Raw genomic sequence first — 26,062 nt, forward strand, 5'->3', positions numbered from 1 at the left:
CCCTTTTAAGCCCCAGTTCTTGCAGCAGGAGAAGCTGGGTTTCTCCTGAAAACTGTCTGCCAGGATGATTGACGAAAATTTAAAACACAGGATTGTAAAGATTCAAAAACCAGATGAATAAATAAAATAAAATTTAAAAAATCTCCTTACATTTTTATTGTTGTCTTAGGGCTGATGGTTTTAAGGCCTGTCTAATGGTTTCAGGAGGCCTGAGTCGGGGGTTTGAAATCATTAGCAATATTGATGCCTTTAAGAAGTGAATGCTTAATGCTGCCTTTCTTGTGGCTGGGCATGTTACTGCTACTTTGATTATAGACAAAAGAGCCTTTGTTTGAAGTGCTAAAGTTCAAATGCTAAAGTTGGTTCTGAAGACCCAGAAAAATATCCTGACATGAATATGGTGTACACATGTGTATGCAGCTACTTTCAACTATATTTAGCTATTATCAGTATTTACATACCAGAGTAATTCAAGGTTTGAAATATGTGATTATGAAGTAGCCAAGGGATAGCTCCCCTGAGTGTTTTAAAGATTCCATCAATGGGAATAGGCTGTGTGCACATCCTTTTCCATCTCTGCCATGTCAAAAAATTCAAAATGATAAACTTAAGAGGTTCTTAAAAACTTAAAGTAGTGACTCATTTAAAGTTCTTGTGATTGTTCAGAGTAAGGTGGATTCTCTGTCTGTTTACAGTTTTGGGCATGCCACAGAAAAGTATTTCCACCTCTAACACTTTCCACTGAGCTCAGTGGAAACTTTGTCTGCCTACACTAGAGGTGGGCATGTGATTGTTTGCTATAGTATATACATAAGAGTAGGACATCTTCACTAAATATTTCCTTCAATATCGTATTGACTTCAAAGTTATAATGTATTTATGAAAACTAATACTATAGTACCTAGCTGCAGATGGCAGAAGGATATTTTCACTATTCAGTGAAATGTAGCCACCTCTGTTCCACAGCGCTGTCTGCTGTGCTCAGGACATGGAAGGCTTTCCAAGTGGTCAGAAGGTGGCAGCAGATCTCTGTTTCATTTCTATTGAGGTGCCTTCAACCTTAGAAACATAGAAGAGAAAAAAAAGGAAAGAATAAAGTTTTAAATTAACCCAATGAAGAAAAATGGTATCTCAACTTTAATGCCACAGGTAGCTATGAAAGGATTGTCTCTCACTTCTGCTGATCACATTGCACTAATTCAGTAGCAGGTTCCTCACCAAATGCTTTTAAAAATCAGCAGGAAAGGGGAAGCATCCCCAGTGTGAATGGCAGCCTGGTAAGTGGCCAGACAGTGTCTGGCCTCAGTCAATGTGTAACCGAGGGCAAAAGCGGCCTTGGCTCTCACACCAAACTCACCAGCATTTTATCTTCACTCACACTGGACAAACACAATTATACATAAGGCTGATGCATCAGTAGTTGAGCCAAGGGGTTGGGTAATGCAGCTGTCATCCCTTCCAGGACCAGAACCCATTTGCCTTTCCATCCCCTCTGGGAGCAATGCCTGGACAGATGTAGAGGAAGAGCTTCTTTAACACAAAGGGAAAAGTTGCTTCTTTTCTCTGTGAACTGTTTTCAGGGAAGTCTGCAGGAGGATCATAATGGATCCCCCGCAGATGGGGAACCTTCCCTCTGCACAGGAGTCCCCAGGCAGTGTCCAGGCCCCATAAGAGTCAGGAAAGGGAGCAGATGCCCATGGCAGCCCATCGTGCTTGCTTTGGGTGCTCACTTGCTGGACAGATGCCTTCCCATCTTCCCTAAGAAGGCAGAGACTTACAGGATTTAAAATCCCACATTTCTGTGAATCCTGATGAATGTGTCTACAGAGGCCCCCCCAAATAATCCCAGTTCATAACAGAGGCAAACAAAGAGGAATTTTTGACATGTCTGTCCATGACCCGCCTCTTCCTGGTTTTGTTGCATTGTCCTTTTCAGTAAACTCATTTTTTCACTTTTGATCTGTGGATACTAACAGATTGCAACTGCTCCAGTCTATGAGCCACTGACACAGAAGGTTCACTGTTAAAAAGGAAAAGAATTTGAAGGGGAAGGAGGGAACTGCTTAATAACAGCACTAAAAAGGTCATAATTAATGATTTAGCTGTAAAGGTGAGAAGCTGAAGCCCAACATTTACTAAATAGTGTATTGTTAAAAAGGGAAACTCCATCTGTGTTAATATTTTTACTCAGGTGAGGTGGAGCTTACCAATGAAGGGAAGCTTTCTTTCTCTAGGTTGATCTTAGGTGTCAAAACACATTTTAAATGAACCTATTTCCATAAGTGCAAGACAGCCAGCTTTGTTTGTTCAAGGACTGTCTCTGATTGTTTAACTTAGCTCCTCTGGAAATAAACCAAAGCACTAGGTCTGATTCGTGGATACCTAAATCCAAAGAGTGGCATGAGACTCTCACCTGACCACAACATAAGCCACACTCTTTTACTGCATCAAATTCAGTTATGTGGGTGGTTAATTTAAAATACATATCTTATGAAAATAACCTTGACTTAAGGACTGCATGGGAGGTAGTGGAGGAGTCCTGTTGATTAGTTATCAGCGCATTTAAACATCCTACCTAATGCGCAGGTTGGACGTTCCTAACTGATACAAGAAAGGAAGCAACTAAAGAGTTACAAGGACAGTTAATAAGTTAATACACTCACAAAGACTTGGTCAAAAAGTTATCAGATATCTAGAATCAGAAATGGAAAATTTTGTCCTGTCCATGAAGATTTGCATTTCACCATGCAGTCCACCGTTTTCTTGTGTCTGCAGTTTGCATCCACCAGCAGGAAATTCTTAAGTTCTCAGTTTGTCAGTATTCAGAACTTTGCTTCAGATAAGAATATATTTCACTGGACAGTGTTAAAGAAATAAATCATAATGTACAGATCAAGATGATAGCTATCTTTTTCTTGACCAGCTTCTCACGTTAAGTGGTCCCCAGCTCCCGTCACTGAAGTTATGTTACATGGCTCTCCATTCATATAACTAAAAGCAGAAGCTAGCTTTAAAGTCTTTTAATTTATTTTAATTACAATGTTAATTTTTATGATGGTTATTTTAATTTACTGTGAGTATAATTAAAATATAATAGACTGTAGAAATTATTATAAAAATTATTTTTCCTCCTTCCTAGAAGAGGGAGAGAGTTCAGAAAGACTATTTCTAGCAGATCTGTTTTAAAACATCATCTCAGTTGAAATGAAGGATAACACACAAAAGGCCCAACCACTGGCATGAAAAGAAAAAGAGGAAAATAATGAGACAAGCAGTTCTTAGTAAAGGCTTCAAAGAGTGATGCTGTTTGGTGGAGCTATGCCAGATTAGTATTACAAAATCCTTCAGGATAATTTACAGGAAGAAGTTCATTTTTTAGGAAGGGGATGTCACTAGTAGAAACAGTGCCAGTATTGTTAAAAAAGGTGGTTTTGGAAAGGAGGTTGGAATCTAATAATTCAGAACCTCGAGGTAAGAAGAATAAAGGAAAGAAATTTGGAATAGTTTTGTGCCAAACTAGTCAACAGATGGCTCAGGGCCGGTACTCAGCCTGTAAGGACATTTTCCTACTTTGGGGAACACTGCCCAACACTTATCAGCTATAGGCCTGTTTCTATACCATATTGAAGGAGGGAGAAGGTGTGGATGTGGGTTTGGTCCGGTCAACAGGAGTAGCCCTGTAGCAATATGTCTATATCTGTTTGGCCTCATAACACCTGTCTGGGAATAAAAATAGCTTTTAGATTATGAAAGTTGTCCATTCACGCTTTGGAGAATGAAAGAAATTCTAAAGGTGTGAGGGGCAGAGTCTGTGAGACTAGTCTGTGGACTAGATTAGTCCACCTCTAGCAACTCAAAATGAAACTGATATGAGCTGTGTCCCTCTCGGGGTTAAACCTGAGGTAAGAATAAGGACCACTTCTTTCCTAGTGTCTTTTTTCCCAAACTATTTTATAAAACTAAAGGATGCTGATTTCCCTTGCCTTATAACTATGACATGATAGCATTTCCATTTGCTCCCTTTTTTCTAAAATGGTAGCAACCTGAGCTGATTGTTACTATTATTTATAGACTTAGTCATACTTAAATATTTGCTTTCTAACTTTGACTAAACTCTTGGTTAAATTAAAAAAAAAAAGCTAAAAAAAAACTTGCCATGATTTTTACAAGTTACAAGAAGTGTACTATTATACTCATTGCTCTATAGAGAGAGAAAAATGAACACAATTAACAAAGTATAAGACTAAGTTCCAATTAGAGATGACAAAAAGGTATTATACTTCATGCTGGTAGAAACAACATGTAGGTGAGTCTCCTCTTTTTGTATCATGCTGTCTTCACACATGCATGGCTGCACTGACTTCTGTCACAGTTTTCCTTATGTAGATTTGTGCTAGAGAATAACTGCAGTTATGATGGCCCATTGGAAGTTCAACATTTGTTTACCTGGAAATGGGGAAAGCAGTAAGAAGTCCAAATTACCCTTTTCAAGCTATGGCACTTGAGCTACAACCCCACACTATACCAACTGGCAGAAGGCAGAGTGATGTTGACAAAAGATAGGGAGGATTCTGTTTCCTACCTTGGTTCATCCTGACCTGAATGCACCCACCTTCAAAACACACCACAGGGACCATTTTTTCTGAAGTATATTTGCTGGAGAAGAGAGACCATCTGAAAAAAAACAGTGCAGAAATATTTTTGCTCTTGCTTTTCAGCCACTGGTTTTTGTATCTCAGAATTAAGCTCTTTAGAAGTGAAACACTGGTGATACAGGTAGGCTGTACAGCTGAGGATAACTACACGAAACTAAGAATGACATAGTATGTCAGATCAAAGGTTCACTCCATCTAATATCTTCTGAAGAAACCTAAAAAAAGACAAAATTAATCACAATACTTTTGTGAAACACATTCCCCAGTCTCTATTGATTCATAGCTCAGGAGCTCCTTTGCATGTGATCTTTACATTTAGATGAGCAAAAAAGCTGTACAGCCTGCAGTGGAAGGAGAGGACAGGCATTTAGGGGAAAGGATGGTTGAGAACACATTAGAGGAATTAATAACAGGACAAGAGAGCAGGCATCTTCCATGGTTTCAATGAAATGGGGACACTGACCTCAAGCACAGGGAAAATGCACTTGTGATCCACTGGTATTTGTTTTCTTACTAATAGCACTCTTTAGCTCTTGTCATATAAACTCTCGTTAAATCTCTGAGACAAACTACAGAGTACAGTATTACCTCCTTGTTGTACCAGGCTCAATAGCTCTCCTAAAAAACCTTAACTTTTTCTGAGTCCTATGGATGATGTAGCTTGGACTTTTTCTGATGTCCACTTGAGGTGATATGAGCTACAGTGAAAACCTTTTAAATGAGTTATTTTATATACCTACTATTCACTAGTAGGAGCAACATTTAGAGTAGGGAAGGACTGGTGGTGAAAAGAATGTTTTATTTCACAGTAAAAAGGAAATATTTTAAGAGTACTTTCTATGGCAGTAAAGCAGGGACTATTTAAACATGACATCCATATTTATAATGAGTGCACTTTGATCTGTAAACAATCCTTAAAAATTAAATAGGGATATTGGTTTTAATAGTTCTTTTGCTGGCCCTGACCTACAGGTGTGCACAAAGAGAGCATGTTTCCTACTGCAGTCAATTGACTTCCCCTGATTTACAACATTTTCACTCCCGGCTCCATGTGCTCCAGAGGTTTGAGTTCCATTCTTCTATTTGGACCTGACCTGGATTCATTTTATTTTATTTTATTCCCCAGCTACTCCAGGCAGCAAGATAAGAATTACTTTCACACATGACTCTTTGTTTGCATAACACTTGCTTCCACTTAGTAAGAAATACATGACTATTTCAAGTTACATTTCCTTTGAAAAACAATGGTTTAATTTGAGCCATGAAATGTTCCTTTACACTCTTTTTTTACCCCCAACCTTCTTCAATATGAAGCTTCAATTAAAATCTAAAAGGCTGACTCAAGTTTTATATCCTGCTCTTGTTTGTGCACTTGGGGTTTCTCCTGAAGTTTGAACTAAATGGACATTTTAGACACATTTCATTCAAAATTCAGTAGCTCTGTGAGAGAGCCATGCACCATGTCTGTGTGCTTTCATTTCCTCGGGTACTCTCCAGTTGTGAGTTTCTGTGCTTTGAATGAGCAGGAGGAAAGATGAGAAGGTGGGAAATATGGACCATCCCTCTTTGACAGCCCAAAGACACAGATAAGGAAGATGTGATGAAATTTGTGACATCTACTTTACTCTTCTGAGAGAGGACTCTGGGGCAATGAGGAATTGAGTAGGTACTGATAATTCTGTTTGTCTATGCAATCACAGGGCACAAAAGATTATGGGAAAGTGAAGGGGATCCACCTTATCAGGTAGCATCCTAGGCAGAATAAGCAACTTCCTGTGGCTTCTCACTTTGGTTAAATGCTGTTAACTTTACATTTTTAGCTCCTGAAAGAAGAATTCATTGCAAATCCCACAAAAGAAACGTGGCAGTTTATTATGGCACACATTTCTCCAGAAGGAAGTATGAGAGTGTTCTTGTTAAAAAAATCCAGGTTCAGGAATTACTCTGCAGCGCCACAGTCAGCAACCTCAAACAAAGCTGTTGACAGCTCACTGCTTTGCAGAAGGTCCCTTCTCTTAATTTGAAATCCAAATACAAGATCACCAAAATCCAATGTGATGATTTAAGTTACATTTAACCAGGTTATTCCATTATCAGCTATTGTGAAGGTAAGGAGCTCAGCATAGATGCCATGGTTTCCACAATGATTTTATGCCCTCTGCTGACGAATCACATGTGAACACAGGTATGGTACTGCTGTGGCGGTAGGAAGTGAAAGCCACTTCAGTCACAGCTGCACCACATCCTTGATGCAGAGTCTGTGTGCAGTGCTCCTCCTGGGTCCTGTTCCTGCAGGCACTGACAATCCATACAGTCTGTGCTGGCAGTCTGTGTCCTGCACCTACAGGTTTCTCTTTTCTGAGGGCCCCAACACACTCTTTAAATACCCGATCTCAAAAGGACATAGCTGAGTATAAAACCACCTGCAGCCCAAGGTTCTTTGCTCCTTAGATTGAAAGAGAAGATGAGCCTGATATCAGCTATAATCTCACTAACTCATGTAAACAGTTGGAACTGGCCACATTTTTCTGTAAATGAGATTACTTTTATGTGACACACAACTTGTTCACTTGGTTTGCCATATGTGACACAAACTCATTGCAGAGGATTGAGCGAATATGGCACTTGAAAACTTGTGAGGAATAACAAACTTTAAAAAAGCTTTCAGTGCAGCAGCAGTATAATCAAGAAATATATAAAGATTCCTTCTTTATAAAGTTGAAGAAAACAAAAGATGGCAGATATCTCATTTTTACTTTTCATAAGAAGTATTTCAGGAGCTGAAAACAGAATCACAGCTATGGGAAACCCCAACAAACCTTTTTCTGTGAGTAACAGGAATTATTTAGAATGCTACTCTTAAATTAAGAAGCATGTTTCAGCAATTCTTTTTAATCATTAGGAAGTAATTTTCTGTTGAATTTATCTTGCATATTTGTCCATGCCCACTGAATTTTTTCCTGGCATGAACATAGAACATTTTGTCTAGATCTGGTCTGCCTTCACATCAGTACAGACATGGCTGTAGGTGTTTGGTTTCCTTCTGAAGAAGTTAAACTGGTACAAGTGCTATAGCAGATTGTTACCCTAGGATGGAGACATTTTCATCTTGATTTCATTACAGCAGTCCAAATTTTTGCATTAGATAAGACCTTGGTATGTGTAGCAAAAATGAGATGCTGATCTTAATCAGCCTATTAAGGACAGCCTGTTCTTGCCTTTGATTACATAATTGTATTTTACTATAGGAGAATCTTCCTGCCAAAGTCAAGACCAATTTTCACAAAAGAAAGAACAAATATCTGTAAGCTACCAACTGTACCTTGAGGGATGTCCTAGAACCCGAAAGGAAAGTATAATGAGGAAAAAACAGGAAGGAATTTATTTTGTCACTTATCATAAACATCAGAACAAAAAGAAGTTAAAAACCATGAAACCTAAAGCAGCAGGTATAGTCATGCTTTTGGCTAATTCAGGTTGTTTACTCTTCATTTCAATTTTAATGACTTACTAAGGTGTGTGACTACAACTGGCTATTATCCTTTTAATCATGATGTTTCCAAGAAAATACTTGAATTTAGTGCTCTCATATATAGACATAACATTTTTGTTACGTTTTTCACTGTTTTATCTAGGTGAATATATATTTGTGCATTCAGTATCAGCCTGCTCATGAAGCATCTTTGCCACCTTTTCTCAGAGGGATGCTATTTGCTTCCCTGTAGGAACACATACATTCAAAATAGACACCTTGAAACACAATCACCAAGATTTGGAAGTTTATTCAGCTCCCAGAAAGACATCTTGCAGTAAAATTGGACATAAAGCACTTAATCCAATGCACGCAGAATTGGTTGTCTTACAATGTGAATACAAACTGTGTACACAACAGTGTACTAGAGCCAACTCATAGATGAGATGGAATTGGGTGAAGGGAAATGAAAGGGAGGGAAAAGAGAGATAGAGAGAGAGAGAGAGAGAGAGAGAGAGAGAGAGAAGAAATAGAACAAAACTGCTCAAAACATCAAAAGCTGTTCCTTTGTGTTTTGTTCAGCAATTGCTTGATACAAAGGAGTATTTATCTGGTTTATCTGGAACTGTCTTTGCATAAAATACATAAACAGGGCACTCCTAGAAGAAATTGAGATGTGGACTTTTGAATCCTGTCAAACAGAAAAGAATAAATGTGGGCCTCCCATGACCTGGTCAAATGCTCTGCAGCTATCACCTTGATGTTCAGTGAGTTTGTGCAAACAATCTCCTGCTGTGGTCCCTCTGTGATCTGTCATGAGTTTTTTCTACATGCAAGGACTTCTGTCCAAATGCTTTTGAGGTCGTTTTAGAGCACAAGCTTGCTTGGCAGCTTCAGGGGCCTTGGCAGAGGAAGACTGCCCTCTGAATCCTCAGATTTGGCTGTGAGATAGAACCTAGGTAAAGTGTAGTTTGTAGCACGGACACTGCTTTGGTTTCCAGGAGCCTTCAGCAAGGAAAATATTGTGACATCTTCACAGCTGGGGACAGCACCATTAGCATTTTCAATCCTTTTTTAATTTACTTTATGCGACTAATGCCTCATTTTGGCACTAGTCAAAACCTGATCTCAAGTGCTATGCACCCTTAATTTGGACAAAGAAGGACACCATGTTGAGAGTCACAAATCTGAGAAGCAAATGGAGAAAGAAAATATGAGTGTTAGGTAGTAAACACAGAGCTAGTACACAACATTAGGTGCATTTCAGCTCATAAGTTACGGTTTAACTGTCTTGTATAAACCATCAATTCTAAATACTCCTTTGCACACATTATGTTTGAGACAAAAAACTCATAATTTTCCCAAGGCTGCTAAGCTGCATCTAGGAAGGAACAAGTAAAATCATAGGATGCTGGGTTTTTTCAAGACAATCCATGCACAGCTGTAAGCTATTCTCTTTGCAACTTTGACAGAACATCAACTACAGCCATTCTGTAGCTTTAGGATGATAAATCAGAGGGGGCCTATGAAGGAATGGACATCAGTAAGATGCAGAAAATAACAAATGAGTTCCCCTTTTAACTTTCATGTTGAAATGTTCAGTGTCTTGTGCCCCAAAGCTATATAATAAGAAAAACAAACTTTCAAAGAGCTTTCAAAATTCACAACGATCACCTCTGTGTATTCCCAGCCAGCGATAAGGCTGCAAGTGCTACAGAACACATGGTTGACTAACAATGAAAAATTAAGGAAATTTAGAAGATCTTGTCTTCTAGCAGACTGTAGAACCACATAAACCTGACACTTAGACTCCTGACTGGCATTTTATGTGTAGGAGTGATTTGTGTTACAGAACCATGGGAGTCAGAGTCAAAAAATGTTTGGCTTGTTACAAGGGTTTGTCCTCTGTCAAGGAAATTACTGATGGCAATAAAATTTAGGGCTTTTTTTTGATAAGGTAAGACTCAGTCAGGTAGAATCATTCCTCATAGTCCCTCACCCCACCCAAACACACATATTTTCACCCTAAAAGGGAACCCATATGAAATTTTATTCTACTTTCATCCTTTTACCTATAGATAATACATTTTCTACTGTCCAAAATAAAATCCATTCTGTCTTCATGTGGTCTCAGTGTAGCTACTTGCATATGTAATTTTTGCTTCTTCCAGCATTTTGAGACAGTGCTTTTTTATCTTTTAATAAAATGAACTTTTTATCTTTTAATAAAATGAACTAATCAGTTTATTTTCAATAAAAAACTTCAATATAGGAACAAAATATCATAGGGTGGTGCCAAAAATAGCCCAATACTTTCTCAATACAGATACACACAGAAGGAGGAGAAGAGGAAGAAGAAGAAGGAGGAGAAGAAGAAGAAGAAGAAGAAGGAGGAGAAGAAGAGGAAGAAAAAGAAGAAGAAGAGGAAGAAAAAGAAGAAGAAGAAGAAGAAGAAGAAAAGAAGAAGAAGAAGAAGAAGAAGAAGAAGAAGAAGAAGAAGAAGAAGAAGAAGAAGAAGAAGAAGAAGAAGAAATAATGTGGAGCCTTGTGCTACTCACTGTCATTGTTAAGTCTCTCTGAAGCATTTTTTTCTTCCTCCTATGGAATACCTGCTTTTGACATTACAATATTTTCCCCAGTTTGTATCAGTTTTCTCAGGTTGATCCTCAGTTTATTTTGTCTTGTCCGTAAGATTCTCCTTCTCTTTATATTTTTCCTCTATTGTTTGTACCTTCTTTCCAATTTAGCATTAACTGTGAATTTAATTAAACTGCAGTCATTAATATTCATTTTATATGCCTCACTAACTGAATCCCTCTTCTAGTTCTTAAAGACACTTAAATAAATAAAACCTAATAGAGATCCCTGTGGTACCTTGCTAGACACTTTAACCTAGTTTGGTACTTGCTACTTAACTGTTTACCAAGCTCCTTTGAACACTCTTCAAACCACAGAAGAGCGTGCATATTCAAACCAAACTGAATTAATTTTTTAGTCCAATTTTCATGAGACTCCATATTGAATGCTTTAGCTGAATGCAAATAACTTACATGTCTCACTTTCCCTTTTATCTGTGGAGGTGCTGATTCCTCCACAGTTATGATCATACTTAATTTTAAGCATGTGTTTAAAGTAAATGAAAGTAAACACTACTTGCAGTTAAACAAGTCATGCACATGCTTGCAAGATGGTGGCTTATTTTGCTGCCTCAAAAATGACTGCTATAAATATGGGGTCTTACTGTATTTCACATTTTCTATCTCCAGAAATACGATCCCCCAATATATGCACTATATATCATGCCTAAATTCTCAGTGACAGATAAGTCTCAATTTTACTTAGTAATATATTTACGGGGAAGAAAAATCAGAAACAGTGCAGCAATAAAGGATAGAACAGTAAACTCACACACCAATAACCAAAGATTTTACAAAAAACTCATGAAGAAAAAGAAATGAGAAAGAGAATTTGCATACATGTACAATTATTCCCATCCAAACTAGAGACTAAAATTGATGTTCTCTTATCAGAACATGCAGCTGGGTTCTTGCCAATGTTAGTACTGAAGCTGTCAAAAGTTAGGCCAAACCCTTAAAAGATATATAACAGTGTCAGGCAGGCTTATCGTTTACTGTAGACTTCTAAAAAAACATTTCCAATTTCTATAGTACTGATTTCTCAGCCCTATCAATTACAGCATCATAAAAATAGAAGCATTGCACTCTAGAACAGGAATTTAAAAATATAAAATTCCTTTAAATTTAAAATATGAGAGTAAACTAAAATGTCCAGATTGGATAAAATCAGCTTGCCTTTCAAAGGCAAAATTAGGGGGAAAAAAGAGGATCACAGCAGGGATTTACTTTGAAAAAAGTGGAAAACCATCAACCAATTTACAGGTGACTTTGTCTGCAGCCTCTGACATCTTTCCATTTCAAAAAGCGAAGTCCAAATTATCCTTGTTCTCCAGCAGTGGATCTGACACCTTCTGCACCAGGACTGACTGATGATGAGCGGTGTCATGAACACAGTGCCTTTTGTTGCAATAAATGGCTCGTGGCAGGGATGCTGGCTCATATGACGGGTCCCCTTGTATCCTATACAACAGGAGGACTGGTGCAGAGCTTTTGAAGTTTCCTGTGGATGGAATCCTCACAGAAACGGGTAAAATAAAGTGTTTAGAGATGGTCAAAGAAATGTAAGAATGAGCACAAAGAACGTCTGGTGAGGGACACTTTAAAAATCATGTCCTCAATATCTTAAGTTTCCTGATGAGAAATATTGAATGCATGATACATTTACACACACATCTGGAACAAATGCATTTTACTCTAACAGAGGTGTGTAGAAGGCCAATGGTTTTTAAGCAAATGCATTGAGAAGGAAATTCACTCTTGATTTGGAGACTGGCAAAGATATTTTCTCACCTAAAGTCTTTACTTAGAGAAAAATTAGACAATTTAAAATACACATATCAATGAGGAAGAAAGCAGCAAAGATTATATTAATTTCACCATAATGTCAGAAGAGACTTTTTTGTCTGTTCACAAGCACCAATTTAATTTCAAATAATCCAGACACATACATCTATTTACATAAATATTTGTGCATAATTTCATTTGTAGTTGTCTATGTACTTTATAAGTAGATAATATACTGAGAAGAATATATTATGCTATTTTACTTAAAATTAAATTGGTAGCTTCCTACTTATAGAATGTTTATTTATTATGTAAATGTTTAAAATTAATTAATGTTACTCAATTCAAGTGAACAGAATAAATAACAAAACAGGTTTTGTTTAAAATAAATAAACTAGGAGACCAGAGAAAATTACTCTAAGTGCAAGTGGCAGACTGGGGAACTGAACCCAGAAGTGCTAAGTGATGCCAACAATGATTAGATTGCCTCTGAGTATTGAATAATGAGCAAAACTCTTGGGACATAAATATGAGGAAGGAAACTCTAAGAACTTCCTGCCTTAGATCTCTTTTGTGCCTACAACCCTGCTCCCATTGAGTGTTTCAGCAGCTCCTGTGTCAGCTTTGCTTAGCCATCTTCAAGGATCTTTAAATTTTACCCTAGTACCTTTTGCTTGAGTAACTGTGCTGCTCAGCTCCATTGAGATCAAAATGAAGCAGCCTGGAAAACATCACAAAGATCCGTATCAAAACCATAACGAAGAAATTATGGTTCTCTGCCTTGTAAACCTGATCACAACCTCCTGAGAAGATTGTTTCCACTGAGGTCAAACAACTTCTGCCAAATATTTCAATGGGACAGAACAAGCTAGAATTTACAGAGGAATAAATGTAAACAATATTTGTTGTAGCAAGAAAACTGTATTATTCAATTTGGTCCTCATTTCTGTCCTGCACACCATGAGGTGAAAATTTTACTCTATCCTTTGAGAAGCCTATTTTGTGTATATATAAAATATATAACCATTCTATGGAGCAGTGGAGTGTAATGCAAAATATAAAGCTGAGTTGAGTTGAACTCCCTCTATATTTTGGGCAACACTATTCACATGAAATAAAGTGCATTAATTCAAGTGAATTAGGAATCTTTTTACCTTTGTGACCATTCTGTATTCTCCTTATGTTGTATTTTCTTCATTGTTTGAATGAACAAATGAGAGAAATATTAGCAATTAATATTTGGGGTTTTCACTGTAAATAAATATTTTAAATTACATAAATTATATATAATATATTGTATAGCATAAATAAATATTAAAAATATTATATGAATGCAGATGTTTCTATGCTTGTTTCATCTATATAAAACAGCACATTATTTTCATTCTTAAAAACATAATTGAAGAGATATGTTTGCTAAATTTGTTTACTGCTTGCACATAAAGAATTACCAATTTATTTGATTTTTTCTATTGATTTTTTTTAAATTTCATTTTTTCCAGTGAGAAAGTGGTTCTAAGGAACAACTTTTTCACACTGAAACTTTTATTTCACCCTTTCTTCATTTTTTTTAAGGGAAAATGTGATGTTGTCTCATCTGAACTTCCTATCTTTAAATCTTACTTTTGAGATTTCCCATATGTCATGGTGGGTTATCCATAGCCCTTCAAGCAGACACCAATCTACACCAATGAAGACTGCATATGTTACAATCCAGTCTCTTTATATTGTATTTCATTTACTGCACAAACTTAATTATCTGGACTGCCCTATTATCGAGTCAGCCCCAAAAGACCAATTTCCCATGTCTTACACATATTTATAGGACTTGAAGACTTCCTGAATGTTGTATTATAATGCTAATTAGTGTAGTGTTTGATTGTTTAAACAAATCACTTATCCTTTGTTGACAGTTAGTACGGCTAATGAACCCATAATTTTATAACTTTAGGAGGCTTCTTTCCTAAAGTGTGCTCAAACATCAGAGGTGATACAGATGTATTTCCAGAGGTCTCCTCTCCCAGCAGATAGGATTGCCTATATGCTTCAAACAGTGACTGTATTTGCACAAGCTTAATCTTTAAAAGAGGCCGTGCTTATCAGCAAAGAGCTTGTAGAGATAAGAGACTAATTCTTCTCTATTCCCTGTCAGATGTCACAGAACAGCCACACTTAGGAAATTCAGATCTTAATACAGACCTTTGGTCAACAGCTACCCTTAATTCTGTCTGCCTCCAGCAAATAATTATGCTGACCAGAAATAAAATAATTTATCAGTGTAATATCTCTGTTCCACATGCACCTGCATTTTCCCATCATGGTAAAAGCATGTCTTTTCAAATTTTTAGATGGCCAAAAGGAGTCTCATTTTCTCCCAAGATCTGGAAAAAGGATTTGCCACTTCTTACCACATAAAGTGTAGCTTTTAGGATCAAATACTAAGAAAGCAGACATTGGGATAAAACATTTCCTTTCACAGACACATATTATTAGCAGGAGAGTAAAAGTAACAAACTAGAAGTGCAAACAAATGTTGTCCAAAGCCAAAATGGAAAGGCATGGGTTTCCGCACATTGTTGTTTTTTTTTTTTCCTCCTGTAAATAATTAACCTACCAGAGCATCTAAACATGATACTCTTTGTTTACCCAGACTAAATAACAATTTTCACTATCTTCATTGGAAACCTGGCAAAAGAAACAATACATTCATTACAAAGCATTTATAAATATTGAAGAAATCCCGTTCAGCCCTGCTACAAAATTCTCAGCTGGGCAGCCATGGAAACATCTCTTTGGTATCTGAAGAATAAGCACTCCTTCCTTCTAAGCAATTCCCTACCAACTCAGTTCCATCCCTCCAGCATCTTTCTACACTGGAGAGTCTTTGTGTCACCATTTTTCTCCTTTGCTTGTGGCACATGGCCTGGAGAGGCCTTCTGAGAAGTCACAAGATCGTTATAGCCTCAATAGCTCAACACTTGACCTTTTGGGAATGCTCCTGCTTTCAAGTCTTCTGCAAGATGAGAGAAAAGAGGCACACAGTGGCTCAGGGAAAGCCTGGGGGTAGCACCTTTTCCTATTGTTAAACCTCCACTTCACAACAGATAGCATCAGATAAAGTATTTTTCACTGTTATTGCACTGGAGTCCTGCTACAATGGCTTTTTTTTGGAGTGGATGATCAAGATTCCTGATTTTAATGGCTGTTGAAGAAGCTTTGAATCATAAAGCAGAGGCCCAAAACACATTGATCAGGTTCTCTTGAAAGGCTTTGGGCTTGGATTTTGGCTTTTCTTTTCTTCCCTTTCTTTTTGTAATTTAAACAACAAAGGCACAGGCTGAGATGCTGGATTCTGAGATGCTCTCAAATGCTATCTTTTTATTAAAATGAGATAAAAAGCAAATTGTTGTCAGGAAAAGACGTAAGTAAAAGAGTAATTCTTAGAGAAAAAATTTTTTAAGAACAGCTCATGGGACTCTGAAAGATTCTGTCTATTCCATTTTTTTTCCTGTTTTACAATTTATACATTCTTTATTTAAATTTTATTCATCTTTGCTTTACCAGGACATTCAGTAAACTAACTATGCTCAAATCCTCATCACATCAATAGGAAGTCGGTACATGAAATAAAACTACATTATTTTTCCATATTGTAATAACAAGTTAATGTACCGTTAGTATATACTCATTTGTCTTTTTTACACCAACATTACCCTCAAGCACTTTACTTGAGGTCTGTGTCACTCTTCTGCAAGATGAATTCTCGTAACTAATATTATTATGCTTCATGAAACCAAAATACTACAATGTACAGCTTGTTTGCTTAGGGAAGAGGTGAGCATGGCTTGTCTTTGCATTACAATATCTGTTCCTGTTTTGAGGACAAAAGTGCTGCATGGCACAACCAGCCACTCTGGTCATGGTCCAGGACAGGAAAACCATAATGCATCTTTGTCACTCTGCATTATGGTGTTGGTTTGTTTTTTTTCATGAGTAAAGAAAAAATCGAAACTATCAAACCAAGCAAACAGAAAGCCCACCAAAGTTCAGGAGGAGATCATGTGCAGCTGAGTGTCATTCTAACCTGAAATTGTGGATGAGTTTGAGAGCGATTCACGGAACATAGCTGAGAAGCATCATAGGACCACAGTTTGGACATAGAATGCAGAGGTTTACACTCAGGTAATTTGACACCCTAAGATAATGCCGCTGGCTGAGATACGGGGTGTACCCAGGAGCTGCATCAAAGCCGGATAGCATAACTCTGAGGGGGGCTAATCAGCCCAAGCTCTGGCAGTGCCCCTAGCCTATGCCTTAGCAAGCCTTTAGTGATTTCAGCTCAGTGATTATCAGCTCATGAGTGATTTCAGCTCTTTGGGCTTGCTAGGCTTGGCTGGGGCACGCAGCAGACACTCGGAAGACCAGGAAAGAGAGGAGAGCGCTGTGTGAGGTTCCAAGACGATATTGGTCTTCTTCGTAGCTCTTCCACGGAGTGTCTCGAAGAGTCTCAGGGACAGCGGCTCCGACGAGCCAGGCAGAAACAGGGGTTTATATAGGGCAAGGGAGGATTGAGAATTGTCCAATGGTAAGGGTTAAAGGAAAGTGACCTATAGCCTTACAGAGAGATAAGCCAGGGTCCGAAAGCGGGAGAGAGGGGCTCCTTTTGTCCAATCATCCTAACTCAGCATTCTGTCTCTAAACGCCAAGGCAGGTTTGCAGGGCCTGTGCCTGCTACACTAAGATGCTATGTTGCCATGCTGTGCTATTCTAGAGAATTATTCCCCAAGTAATTAAAATATAGAACTACCTGATTTTGGCTCAAAACAAAAGGAGAAATAATTTTAAACCCACCTTCCCTTTGCAATGAATGATGGCACCTGAAGTCAATCTTCTTCCTGCCATATCGGGAAAAATATAAAAACTAAAAAGCAAATCAAGCAGGAACTACCAGGGAAGGAATTCAAAGAGCAGCTTGTAGTCCAAAGCAGAAGTCTGCTAATCATCTTGGGCTGGGTAGGTTGTCCAATTTCATTTTGTGGCTGTTGTTTGAGACTTGTTCAAGAAATGTCATTTAGTACAAGGCAAACCACGTCAACATCTTGACAGTGTACAAGATTGCATTTTAGAGCTATGAAATTTTACAGACACCACCTAATTTATTAGAACATGTGCACCCACTTTCTCCTTGCTTTTCCAACAGGAGTACTCTTCCCTGTACTGCCAAGACTGTTGAGACCTTGTTTCCTGAAGCTGCAACCTCTCTAATGGGCAAAAATGTATAATACCAGCCAAAAAAAAAAAAAAAAAAAAAAAAAAGATTTTCCTATGGTAGAAGGAGCATCTGTTGCATTGTCCACCACAGGGATAGCCAAGCTGTGAACTTGCAATGCATATAGCACTTGGGAAGTTACAGGATGACCAACCTAAAGAGTTACACCATACAATTTGTGTCAGGGCATTCTAGTCTCGGATGACTCCACAGTACAGTCAGATTTCACTATTGGATATCTTTCTTACACGGCTCCTTATAAATTCTAACTGAGGCTGAGGATACACACAGAAGAGAAATACCCAGTGACTTGCCAAAACCATAATGGCTTTCTAATTTCATGTCTTTCATCCAGACTTTTGCTGGGCTTTTTCTTCCTTTATCAGGCAGGCAAGATGTAGAATTATGTACTCTAACTATAATGAAATTTTGGAGTTTATGATTTCACTTTGCTACTGTATTTATTTCTATCACAGTACTGGCAGAAGTTCCAGTCAGGAGTAGGATCCCTAAATAGAAAGATGAAGAACAATGCAGGGCAAAATTTATCATGGATAGGAAAAGTAGACATAGTAAGTTGCATATGGCCAACAAGGTGAAAAATTGCAACCAGTCTGCAGGATGGCACTGGTGGATGGTACCTCCTCCTCGGAAGCCATGGCTGCTAGTTCAGACATCCTGCTTACTGTAGTGTGAACAGCAGACTGCTGCTGCAGAAAGGTTCTGTTCAAAAACAGCCCCTAGACACTGCACCAAACACTCTGAATGGATCCGATGCTTATTGGAAAGAGTGCACCTTCTACTTCATTTACCTCTAAGCTGAGAAAGAAGAGTATAATTGAACATGCTTCCCTCTTCAGAGTAATTTGTTCATGAATTTGTTCATGTTCATTGTTACCCTGAAAGCAAGTGGGCATAAAAAGAACTCCTTCCTCAACAGGGGAAAGAATGCAAGCACATTCTTACACAGCCTGTGTACAGGAAATCATTCACAAACCTTCAAAGGCATTGATGGGGGAAGGGACGAGGCTGGAATGGCATTCCTTGGGCAAGAGCACATGAAAGTCTGGTTGGATTAGTGTAATATATTACACAAATGTGACACAAAAATGTTCATGGATTACACTTCCTTCACTGTATCATATTAGCACCTCATCATCCCAGCCTACCACAAACAGATGCTAACAAGATATGAGAAGAGAGCTAGAATATGCTGAGGTTTCTGTCTCACATTAGTAGTGTGCATAATACACTGTGATTCCGATTGCCAACATGTGATGCACAAATTACTAATGCATAATCTTTGAAAAGAACCGAAACAAAACAAGGCATTAGTATGAAAAGTGTGTTTACAATGTGCTGCAAAAATGAAAACGTGTGCTCTCTGTGGAGAAAATCTATCCCACCTCCTGCAAGATCACAAAGATAGAGTGGAGCGTGTTAAAGTCCCTAACTGGTACTCACTAGAATTGCACTGTTCCCTTCCAGTGAGTTTCTTAACATACTTTTAAGAAAGTCTTCAGGCATTGATTTACTCAAACTGTATTATTTTAGCAGGGTTCATATGGTCTTTATTTAACTGGATCTTTTCTTTGAGAGTGAAGTCGGCCTTGGTGTCGAATCCGAGAATACAGAGAAGCATCAGTCACGTGCCAGCCCAAAGCCTCTGGGATATCTCGACTCAATAGATTTTCTTCCTCATATTCAGTCCTACGATTCATTGCATATGATGATATTACACATAGACAACAGCCTTATTATACTGGCTCACTTCCTTGTAAAGGGCCAAAAGGCTATGCAGATGCCAATGCTCACATTTATACAGTAAAAAGTACTTTTGCCCCGTGCAGCCTCACTTTCCATTCAGAGATAAAATAACTTTAAAATAAAATAAATAAATTATTCCTGTGCATATTTGAAGATGCCTTTTTTTCATAAGCAACAGAAGAAATTTGCAGCTGCTGAAAAAACAGCCTTCAGGATGGCCATCTCAAGTGCTTTACTGCACACGAGTATGTGGGAAATGATTAATAATAATAATAATAAAGAACGAAATGCACACTATATAAACTGGGTCAAGCTGTGCATCAAAAGTTTATTTTTGTTTGGTTTTAATATATTTACATGGGGAAATAAATATGACAGATAAAATCTCCTTGGCTTTCTCTCTCGCAATGGTAATTATGCCAGGCCTTCAGTGCAGTAAGGTTACAATTATACAACCCTGTTTCTGGTTTCCTCTAGACATATGTGCAATATATACATTGCACATAAATTGGCTCAGCCTAATTATTTTTAAATAACATGTATGCTTTTAAAAATAGTAAGCAAAAATGGAACTGCCTAAATCTATTGTGGGTCATGTTTTGTTTTTCCCCAGGCATTAAAAACCTGTGTCTGATCTTTTCTTGAAAACATTTTTGAGGGGGCAGGGTAGGGGGAAGATTTCCTCTCAGGTTGAAAACCAGATATGCTTTGCCTGTTCTGTGTCCATCACAGCCACAGCACTCCGGTCTGAACAGAATCTCATCTGTTAGAACTCAAATATGAAGTTGTAGCCCGAAAAGATTTTTTTTTTTTTACTCACGTGATTGTAAATAAGGGGTTTTAAGGTGTGTTTGGACAGAAACCGGTTCTTATTACTTTGGAAAAAACTTGCTTGTCAAACAGCTGAAATATAAGTTTTCAAAATTTTTTTTCTTATAACATAACCCATAGCACATTATTTCACAATCCATATCAAGCATGTTGTGGGAGGAAAACTGTAGCTGCTGCTGACACAACAGTGAATGAGCAATGGTGGCAGTTCAAGTTCTGATAGGTATTTTTGTCAAGGACATCAAAGATGCTGGCAACACCAAAGTCACTACAATCATGCTGGAAAAGGTGTAGAGCACTGGTGTCTCAGCACCACTGCCACCTACCTGCAGAATCTGATGCTCCCTAGTGCTCCCTAGGAGTGGCTGGACTCCTTCCACAGCTTCTGTAATGCCATTACTGAGGTGCATCTGCCTTTTCCTCAGCTGATTTCACTGTTTATAGCACACTTAGAATTGAGAGAAGCTCAAAGAGCACACACTGGCAAAAGAACTATACAGGGAATTCCTAGGAAACAGTGAGCCCAGCATGATGAAGTTTAGACATCTAAACATTTGGGCTAAGTAGTTACCCCACCCAATCATGGTCTAGAAGAAGCCAGAAAACCTAGTTCCCAGCTCTCCGTCCAATCTCAGATGTCTAATGACTTTACAGATTCCTTTTTGTACCTGGTCTGTATCTCACAGTTAACATATTTGAAATAATAAAGAGACAAAAAAAGGTACTTTTAGGGTATTTAGTTAAATTACACAAACACCAAATAAAAGCTGAGAGTGTTGATCACTGTGATTCAGGCTCCATTCTCTGCCACCCAACAAAGTGGGGAGCAAGGAGCTCAAGGCACACTGTCAAGTGTGTTCACACTCAAAGGCTTTTTCCTACAGGGAGTTGGATGGGAGGAGTCTGAGTTTTCCTCACATGTTATTTGCTTATTCGACTATCATTGGTTGCCATTATGTCAGCTAGTTAATGAATGAATCTGGTTTTATAGCTTTTGCACTTGTGCCTAGAGGTCACCCTACACATATTTTCACAAATTAGAAAAATAAATTAATTAATTTAACTTATTTTCTACTGGGAAACTGCACACCTGAAATAACAACTATTTTCTCCAACGTATTTAGTTGTGCTCTGCCAGAAGGAATTCCTTCTCCCCTCCTTGGCTGACAAGCCCTCTTGGCCAGCAGGTTGCAACCAGGCACTGTTCAGTGATAATGACTTTATAAACTCTCATATACACAGCTAGCCCCAAGTCACCAGCTACTTCCAAACAACACATTTTAATTCTCTAGCTAAATGAGGCTTCTTTTCTCCCTCATGTTCTGAGTACATTTTGCAGATGATGTTTACCTGCCTGAATTCAGGCCACCCGTGCTGGTACAGAATGAAAGAAACTCACTTCCCACACAGAATTTCTCCTGTCCTGCTGCCTTCTCACTTGAGGCCCCTTGACCAGGCCATGCAGATGGGAAGTGGTGGCCATCAGTGCAAAGTTTGGAGGCTTTATTTTCCAGGGGCTAGGTGGAGTAAAGATTAAAGCCCCATTTCCTAAGTTTATTTTTGCTTTAGGAAAAATCCCAACACCTAGCCAACCTGCTTATGATGGAAAAAAAACAATAAAAAGTGATGAACATATATTATATATTTACTACAAATCAGAAACCATTTTGAATAGTTTCCCATTCATCAAATTCTTCAAGACATTTTTCTTGAAGGTTTTCCTTTTTTTTTTTTTTTTGGCTACATCATTCTCAAAACAATCATGCCCAAGATTATAATGTAGCAAAATCCTTTCTGATGAGTGAGATAACACCTCTTTTGACTTACCTATGACATTCATGTCAGAATTGAAATCATCTTAAGATTTCGTTGGGGTTTTTTACCCTCTCATAGCCTCATATTAATTTTGCATATCAGTCTGGCGACTTTTTGCAGACAATTGTATGTGAAACTTATCTACTGTGTAATAAAACCAATTTTGTATCTTGTTTTCTATATAACTTCTGAAGCAACTCAGTTTTTTTAAAAGTGACAATTTTGTATATGCTGTGTATATACTCAGCTACGGCCTGAGTGAAAGAACACAGTGAGAAACATTCTCCTAGCTCCCTTATATTTTTTTTGAACACAGTGAGAAACATTCTCCTAGCTCCCTTATATTTTTTTGCCCTTCTAATTTGCCTTTTGCATTCTTTCTGAGAGATTTTAAAATCACAATGATTTCTCCAAACCTGTAGCTCAGTCTGGGAAGGAAGAGGATCCATAGTCCATTCCTGAGATGAACAATCACCCAAGATGAAACAGGAATCCCAGTACTGACAATTAAAACAAGGAGTTAGGAAAATGCATTGTCCTAAATATCAGATCTCTTGTTAAAAAATTCAAAACATACCCTTGAAAACCTCAAACATTTTATAATTGTATAATCTGATATTGTTTCATAGATCAATTTATGAAAATGAAAATTCGCCTATAAGCACAAGCTGAAATAGTGATCTTTCTTATAGATGGAGAGAAGGTACATGTAGTTTTTTGCCTACTTTTCAAATTTCCTGGAAACCTTTATTATTATTTTTAGCACTATATTTATTTAGTCTCCTTCTGAATAATTGTTCAACAAGGAAATTTTATGAAGCTATAGATTAGATCCAGATGAGAAATGGCACTTCCTTAATGTTGATGATTGTTTTGTAAAATTCCTGTAAAAGTGTACTCCTATGTGATTTTTCTTGCTTCCTTCCTTCCTTTAAAAATATTTTTAAAAATCTGTAAGTATATTTGTTACTACCAAGGGACTTTCATGATTAATTCACATTATTCATATTCCCTAAACACAGATTTGACTAATATGCTCTATACTTGCTGCCATCACACTTATAAATGTACATAAACTGAATGTAATTTAAAAGAAAAATATTCTTAATCTTTTCAATAAAAGAGGGAATAACTGGTAATAACAGCAGTATTTGGTATATTTCACCTCTTTTCCTAAGTACAGAGTTTCCATATACTATGATTTTGGCAGTTCTGTTAAATAATTTTCATAAACTTTGTTTGATCCATGACGTAGTAGTATTCATTTGCACTGTAGCATAGCCGAACAATGTCATTACTGATTATTGGTCTTTTACACGACATTACTTTTGTCCTGTCACTACATAACTCTTGAGCTCACAGAAATGAAATTAATTTTCCATTGTATTGAAACACACTAGCTTTTCTTTTTTTTTCTTTTCATGAGCAAACTAAGCTGTACAAATGTTCACATAAAGCCAAGGCAATAGGGGGATAAAAGCAGATGAAGACAATTCATTTGAAAATCAAAGCAGTGCTCACAGAAATATGTTGGCAGGATTCACCCAGCTCTATTTCAGAGTTGTTTAAACACTGTATAGAGCAGAAGAGGAACAGGAGTAATGGTTTCTCCTGGAATCAGTTCAATCAATTAATCTGTCTCCTTTTTTTCCTCGATCATTTAATTACCACTGCAAAAAAGCAGGGGGAATTAAGTCACAAAATAACCATTCATATAACGTGATGGATCTAATTGAAGCCTTTGTAAGTGATCAGATCCTGGGGTAAGGTTGGACCAGCCTCATCCCACCCAGTTGTACACTGGCAGGGTGCACTGCACTGGCTGCTGACTTTGGACGAGAGCTTCTGCACAAAGACAGAATTTTCTTGCCTGTGTGGCTAAAACCAGATGCCATGCAGCCAGTGAGATTTGGCAATGGTGGCTGGGTGTCCTGCAGAAGAAGGGGCACCGCCTTGCTGGGAAGGAGGCCTAGGCCAACTTGGTGTCTCTGATTTGGTGCCAGAGGAGAACCTGTGAGCCCACCTGCACCCAGGGAGTGCTTCCCCACTGGAAACACACACTTACCTGTTTTTCTTTCCCTGTTTCTTGCTGCTGCGTGGTCCCCGTCCAACCTGGCAGCAGGCCGTGGGCCCCCTCTCCCACAGGAGGCAGAAGGCAAAGACCAGCTTCTCCCAGCCCAGGCTTTCTTTGGTGCTGGAACCATGGCCCTCCCTGAGCCCTCTGGCGCTTTCCTCCCACTGCCCTTGCTGGGCCGGCGGAGAGGGAAAGAAGAGTGTCAGGAGTGAACACAGCCCTGCCAGAAGTAGAAGGGCAGGGTGGGCAGCACCATACCATGCACAGGTCTCCCACAGCCATCTTTCTTGCCTTTCACCATGGTGAGCAACCCACCCTATCTTTGGTTTGGGCTCCCCCCCTTCCCACAGTATGAAACTCACGATGTTATTAAACTCGTGAGTCTCAAGACAGTGCAGGTATGCAGAGCTCGCTCACACCAGTGTTATGAGTAGAAAAAGGTGTTCATTTCTTTTAAAAAGGTTGCATAGTTAAATTGCTGCTTAGTTGGAGTTTTAATTATTTGTTGTTAATAATTTCATGTTGTAATCACCTGCTGTTAATGGTTTTTCTCTAATTAGCTGTTGATGGTTAAAAATCCCTCTCCCATCGAGCATCCCCTCCCAGTCCCGCCACAACCTCGGAGATGACATCGGGGACTGAAAAGGTGAAATCGGAGCTGACATGCAAATGTGAAAGACCAGCATGCAAAGGTGTAAACACCATACCAAATCCTGCAAAAAACCCCTAAAACAACGAGCCAACATGGAATTAAGGGATCTAAGTAATGTCTAAAGGTGGGGGACTGAATCCAGTGTCTGTTAAGATCCTTTTTACATCTCACCCTAACCTAAAGATGCCAGCTAGGAAGAGGAGATCGAATGTCGGAGTATTTAACGGGGTCCCCCGAAGGTCACGTAGGTGAATGGATTCGCCAGCTCTGCCTGCATACCGGCGGAGAAAGCTGCAATCATCCTCCTCCCCCGTGCCGATCCTGAGAGCAGCGGCGGCGTGTACGCGACCTGCCGGTTCTCCCCACCCGAGCTGATTTCTTATTAATAAAGGTATTAAAAAAGAGAAATATCTCCTGCCCAATTAATCACGCCAGGGGTGTGTGCTGCATGAATCCGAGGGACACGACCCCGGCCCGGGCAGCGGGGCTGCCCTGGGGCAGGTGCGTGCCGGGGCAGCACTGTGGCAGTGCCAGGGGCAATAGCGGGGAAAGAGAAGCTCGAGGGGCTCTCCCACCCCTTGCTCGCTGAAGCAGTGCAGCTGCGAGCCACACTGCTTTCCTTCCTGGCTGCAACATTTATTAGGGTCCTGTCTGTTCTCCTCTCCCACTAGGTTTTGGCGTGAATTAGGTGTAGGTAAAATGGGTCATGTTAATTTTTTAGCGCTGAGGGGCTGCCCAGAAAAGCTGTGGATGCCCATCCCGGCATGCGTTCAAAGCCAGGCTGGATGGGGCTTTGAGCCACCTGCCCAAGTGGCTGGCACCCCGGGGTTGTACTTACGGCGGCTGTAAGGCAGCGTTCCTCAGCGTGCCTTCCCGCCCCAAAGGCGCTTGCTGGGCCGGCCCGGCGGAGGCGGAGCGGCGGCCGAGCGCCGCGTCCCCGGCAGAGGGCGAGCGGGCCCCGCCGATGCCGCTGCGCCGCGGCTCCCGGGCCGCGCCGCATCCCGGCTCCGCCAGCGCGGACAGGGGTGTGCGTGCTCCGCCGACACCGAAACACTTTTAGTTAGAGGTTCTTTGTTGCTCTTGGTTTGGTTTTGTTGGGTTTTCTC

At 39.1% G+C, this 26,062-nt stretch overlaps 1 long non-coding RNA gene across 1 annotated transcript; it reads right to left on the minus strand.

Annotated features, from left to right (window-relative positions):
• Window positions 1-948: 948 nt before the first annotated feature.
• LOC119704179 lies at window positions 949-25,856 on the minus strand. The gene is made up of 3 exons (XR_005257861.1): window positions 25,795-25,856; window positions 4,583-4,674; window positions 949-1,059 (listed from the first exon to the last, which is right to left on the minus strand). It is a non-coding gene; the product is annotated as an uncharacterized LOC119704179 (long non-coding RNA).
• Between the last annotated feature and the right edge of the window lie 206 nt (window positions 25,857-26,062).

The sequence above is a fragment of the Motacilla alba genome, chromosome 1 (assembly GCF_015832195.1).
Source record: "Motacilla alba alba isolate MOTALB_02 chromosome 1, Motacilla_alba_V1.0_pri, whole genome shotgun sequence".
NCBI lineage: Eukaryota > Metazoa > Chordata > Aves > Passeriformes > Motacillidae > Motacilla > Motacilla alba.